Raw genomic sequence first — 6,015 nt, forward strand, 5'->3', positions numbered from 1 at the left:
TGGGAGCAGAAAGCTTCATCTTTCTCCCGCGGAACAGCTGGTAGTTTCGAACTGCTGACCTTACGGTTCACAGCCTAATTCATAACCACTACGCTACCAGAGCTCCTTTTGATGTAGTCACTACAAATCTTAAATTGAGAAATCCATCCGCTAGAGAAGTATGTTTCAAAGTGAAGATTACAGCTCTTCGTCGGTACTGTGTGAGGCCCTACAGTGGAATTATTGATCCAGGGTTGTCTGTGACTGTTTCAGTAATGCCACAACCTTTTGACTATGATCCAAATGAGAAGAGTAAACATAAGTTTATGGTGCAGACAATTTTTGCACCACCAAACACTTCAGATATGGAAGCTGTGTGGAAAGCAGCAAAACCTGATGAATTAATGGATTCTAAATTGAGATGTGTTTTTGAAATGCCCAATGAAAAGAATAAATTAAATGACGTGGAACCTAGCAACGCTGCTCCACTGAATGCATCTAAACAAGATGGGCCCATGCCAACACCGCATAGTGATTTACTCAATGACACTGAAACCAGAAAAGTAATGGAAGAGTGTAAAAGACTTCAGGAAGAAATGATGAAACTGTCCGAAGAAAATCGACACCTGAGAGATGAAGGCTTAAGGCTCAGAAAGGTAGTACATTCGGATAAACCTGGATCAACTTCAATTGCATCTTTCAGAGAAAAACGTCACCAGCCCTCTTCCTTCGCTTCTTCTTGTTATTGCAGCCATTTTCACTGGATTCTTTCTAAGGAAAATTCATCTTGTAGAGTGAAACATGCATGGTGCTTCCCTCCGTTCCCCCGCCCCCCCCCCTCCAGCTTTCTCTTGACCAGAAACAAATTTGTTTACCTACCATTTCATGGGTAGTATGGCCCACGGAGACCATGTTTGTTTGTGTGTATACGGTGTCATATACGCTTTGCCTTTAATGATCTCTTATGGTTAGAAAACACAGTAAAAACAAATTGTTCGCCTACTGAACAAATTGTATATCACCAGATCATCAATAGCAGATGTCAGTTGCACATTCATTCCTTTATGAAATTCATAAATAAAGAATTGTTCTTTTTTTGTGGTTTTAATAAAAGTTAAAGAATTGTTCAGTCTTGTAAATGTTACTTTAATAATCCCTTTAAATTTCATCTGTTGCTGTTACCTCTTGAAATACGATTTATATTTAGATTTCTAATCCTGCTCATTCAGGAAATGCCAAGAGATATTCTGTGGGGAGATGGTGCCTCTTACAATGTAAATTTTCTCCTTAACTTTGCTAATATCATGGCAGAATTTTTTCTTAATCCCTTGTGAGGCAGCTGTTGACTGTGTTTATCATCCTTACGATTCTGTCCCATGGTATTTAACATTTAAAAAATAATAAAACTGTTAACAGATTCTTGCTCGATAGCTTGTGTTTGTCGTGTCATTAGATGGGGATACTAGGGAGTCTACTGTATGGTCATTTGAAATTTATCAGGCATATTCTTTCTCACGTTGAAACTTCCAGGTATTAAAATATTTGTAATGAAAAGTATTCACTGTATTAAGAAAAATAATTGATAAAATTTGCAGTTAATTTTGGTATTGGGAGACCATAATTAGTTTATATTTAAGATAATGTTAAATAAGCAAATGCCATTAGCGTAAAAGTACTATATTTTTAGTGAGTTTATATGTATGCCATCTGGCTGTATTGCATTTAATTTATCATGTTCTTATCAGGTTATTTTAGTATCTTCTAAAAGAAGACTAATTCTCCTTTGTTCTAGTCAAGTATTTTAACCAGCATAATGGTTTTTTATTTTATGAATTGAACACTTATGTAATAATTGAAACATTTCATAATAATAGTTAAAAGTAGGTGGTTTTTTTTTCCTGCCTAATTTGACATTCAAAATAAATTTCCATTATGGAAATGTTTTATTATTGAAAACAACAACAAAAAACAACTTACTGATGAAGATCAAAGACCACAGCCTTCAGTATGGGTTGCACGTCAATGCAAAAAGAAAAAAAAAACAATGTTCCAAAAAAAACACCCACCACTGGACCAATAAATAACATCATGATAAATGGAGAAAAGATTGAAGTCGTCAAAGACTTCATTTTGCTTGGATCCACTATCAACACTCATGGTAGCAGCAGTTAAGAGATCAAATGATGTGTTTCATTAGACAAATCTGCACAAGACCTCTTTAAAGTGTACAAGAGCAAAGATACCAGTTTGAGGACTAAGGTGCACCTGACCCAACTCATGCATGGTATTCTCAATAGCTTCAGATGCATGTGAAAGTTGAACAATGAATAAAGATTATAGAAGAGTAGATGCATTTTGGTTATAGTATTGGAGAAGAATATTGAAAGTGCCATGGCCTGCCAGAAAAACAAACAGAATCTGTGCTGAGAAAAGTACAGTCAGAATCTCCTAAGAATTGAAGATGATGATATTTTGTCTTTCATACTTCGCACGTATTATCAGGAGGGACTAGTCTCTGGGAAAGGGCATCATACTTGTAAAGTGGAGGGTCAATGAAAAAGAGGAAGACTCCCAATGAGATGGATTGGAACAGTGGGAGCAGCAATGGGCTTAAATGTAACAAAATTACGGGGGATAGTACAGGACCGGGCAGTGTTTTGTTCTGTTGTACATAGGGTTGCTATGAGTAGGAAGCGACTTGACATCACCTAACAAAAACATGTCAGTAAGTTGTACACCTTTAAAAAGTTGTGTGGTGCATATATTTACAACAGCTACAAAAAGCAGCTATAGATGACCAAAGTGCTTATATATAACCAAACATCTTATGGAACTTGGTTTGGACATCTATGGTTATGGTTTCTTTCCGTGGGCATCCCAGTTAATTGCTTTGTTTGGTGCTTTTGTTCTATCTCCATTCACTGCATAGTGACTGGGTTTCAAAAGCTTGTAAGTAACCATCCAAGTTATAATTGATCTATTTGCCTGAAGCAATAGTGGATGAAAGAGTCAGGAATAGGAAGAAATGGAATGTGTAGCTAATTGCTGCCATGAACAGCTGCTTCCTTTGCCATGAGATCAGAATTGGATAGTGCCCAACTACCATTACTGAAAGTTTGGATCAAAGATTCTATAGAAGAATCCTGATCAAAAGGGATAAAATGCAGAACAGAATTTCAAATCCCAGAGCTTCTGGAGTCATGGAGACTGGATGAACCTCTGAAACTATTGACCTGAGATCATCTCTAAAGCCTAAACCTTGAAGTAAAAATATCCCTTGAAGTCTTCTTAAACCAAACAGTGGTTTAGCTTAATCAGTAAAGACTGTCTACCCGTGAGCATGGTGGTGGTGGTGGTTAGTGGTTGTGTACTGTTGAGTAAGTTCTGATTCACAGTGACCCTGTATAGGGTTTCCGAGTCTATAAATCTTTACAGGAGCAGAAAGCATCATCTTTTGAACTGCTGACCTTGCAGTTAGCGATCCAGCTTATAACCACCTGTGCTCTTTGAAAAGGGCTTCAGTTTTCTTGGTCCTGTTTGTTGGGTCTAAGATTTATGACAGGTCAAGTACCATTAGGAGTACTTGAATTCTGACCTGAGTGACTTCCATTCAAGTATTAACGACACTACTGGTAGCGTAGTGGTTACAAGCTGAGCTGCTAACCGCAAGGTCACCAGTTCAAAACTACCAGCCATTCCGTGGGAGAAGGATAAGGCTTTCTGCTCCCACAAATTTTTACAGCCTCAGAAACCCTATGAAGGTTTGCTATGAGTCAGAAATGACACACCACCACCACCACCACATCCTGTTATGATGCTGTAGGATAAGCACTAGACCACAAGGTCAAGTTTGAACCACAAGGTCAGTGGTCCAAACTTATCAGCTACTCCTCAGAAACCTATAGAGTCACTATGAGTTGGAACTGACTCAACAGCACTTAACAACAACGTAATGCCTTAGTTGTGGATCTGCAGCTATTCATTTTTTAAGTTTTTGAAAACATTGATCAGACAACTATTATAAAACTTCATTTAAATTTACATCTTCTTTCTTTTTTTCACATAAATATTTTATAATTTATTGTAAAAAAATTTTTTTTGCATACCACCTTCATAAATACTGATCATGGTTTGATGAAAATGCCAATTTTAAGATAAAAATAATTCTAAATACCATGATAATTCACCTGTTTTCTTCTTTGCTTTAGTACAGCAGCTCAGACTAGAGTTAGAATCTAACCCAGTACCCATGAAAATGTGTTCTCCTGGTTTGAAAATATAATTTAACATACAAGAACACTGACAACTTCTTGCATGTGCTAAGAAGAAACACAAATCAAATGCACAGTTAAGATACCACTAAAAATAGTTACAATCCTGTTGATTTAGACTTATGGCAACCCCCCTGTGTCAGAGTAGAACTGTGCTCCATAGAGCTTTTAATGGCTGATTTTTCAGAAGCAGATTTCTTCAGAGGCATCTCTGGGGTGGACTCAAACCTCTAACCTTTTGGTGAGCAAAGCTGCTAACCCTTTGCACTATCTAGTGACTCCAAGATGTGGATAACAGACAAGTTTACAAGAAAGGTACACGTTTCTATTTACAGATGCTAATTAGAAGTATTATAATAAAGTTGATAAACTACAACCACAACAGATAGATTTCTACACACCTGGAAAAGTCAACAACAACAAAACTGAGATATTTGGCATCAAGTGGACAACATCTAGGTTGTAGGTTTTCATGTATGGTGCAAACGAAGCTTTACCATCTGCCAAGAGAGTATACAATTCAAAACACTTGTTTTATCTTTTTTCTCATGCTTGATTTTTGGTGTTCTCCTAACTCTTTCAGTCTTTTAGAAGTCTGACTTTTCACTCAGTAACACTGGTTCAAATTTCTTCTATACATGATCTCATCCTTCTCGTGTCCCCTCTGTTTGCAGAGAGCTGGTCACAGTCTTGAAGGTGGAAACGAGTCGCCAATTGATTTACCATTCTCTTCAAGGTAAGAAATGCTGCAACAACTTGGAAAGTAATGAAGAGAGTGAAGATGATATGTATTGCTTTTTCCATTGGTAAACTCTTTAAGCCTTCATTAAAGAGCAAGAAAAGAACTAAAGTCAACTGTAACAGAAGACTCAAAAGCCAAAAGCCAGCCAACTGTGAAACCTTCTCCTGTAGGTTACCCATGTAACCCAGGTCCAACCGGATGACCTCAATTAAGGTTACCAGGATGATAATACTGACCACAATAAATTTGTAGTAACCAAGCAGGATTGAATACTTCATGTGAAGCATCATAACACTGCTCACCCACCAAAGTGGGAAAAAGTATGTGTTAAAAGAAAGCAAGACCTGCCTGCAGTGCCAAACTGGAGACCATTTCATCATCCGGATCCTCGTTGTACAACACCAGACCAGTCCTATTGGAGTCGCTGAACATGGTCCAGCTGAAGTTTCCCAATCGCTGGGGGGCCAGATCCGGCAGCTCCATGCCTGGGCCTCCTAGATCTTCTTTCACTGAGCTTCTGTAATATGGTAACTTTTATCTTTTTGCCAGTGCCACGGCTTCCTCCTCCCTTGTTCAAGTAGCATCCAAGAGCTCAATCTTGTTTTGTACAAGTACGGTTATATCTCCTACTTCAATTATTACTTTCGTACTCCAACTCATAATTGCTTCAAAAGAACACCCATACTTACAGATAGTACCCATTTGACCTAGCTTCAATGGCTGGATGATCAGAGCTCAACTAGAGCAAGAAAGAAGAGGAAAAAAAGAATAATCCGCTATAATTTGATGAACTTGACCTATAGTTATGGATGTAGAAGTTCAAAAGAGGGAACAAATCTTTACAGCAAGGATCATTCCCACCCCTTCGGTACACAGGGTTGACAGGGATGGGCATCTTGGACATTGGCTACCCAAAATGGGGGTGCTACAAAGGCACGAAGTGACTGGCTTACAAGCTTTCAAGAAGGAGCCTAGTTCCAGAGGGTGTGGGGGAAGGTAGAATCTCCACTGAGTGGTTTCCAA

At 38.2% G+C, this 6,015-nt stretch overlaps 2 pseudogenes; one reads left to right on the forward strand and one right to left on the reverse strand.

The window, feature by feature from the left end:
• The window catches only part of LOC102819386, a 1,115-nt pseudogene extending 338 nt beyond the window's left edge, over positions 1–777 (forward strand).
• Positions 778–4,871: 4,094 nt separating this feature from the next.
• On the reverse strand, positions 4,872–5,475 carry LOC102818260 (annotated as a pseudogene).
• Positions 5,476–6,015: the final 540 nt, after the last annotated feature.

Source organism: Chrysochloris asiatica, unplaced genomic scaffold, assembly GCF_000296735.1.
Source record: "Chrysochloris asiatica unplaced genomic scaffold, ChrAsi1.0 scaffold00054, whole genome shotgun sequence".
Taxonomy (NCBI): Eukaryota; Metazoa; Chordata; class Mammalia; order Afrosoricida; family Chrysochloridae; genus Chrysochloris; species Chrysochloris asiatica.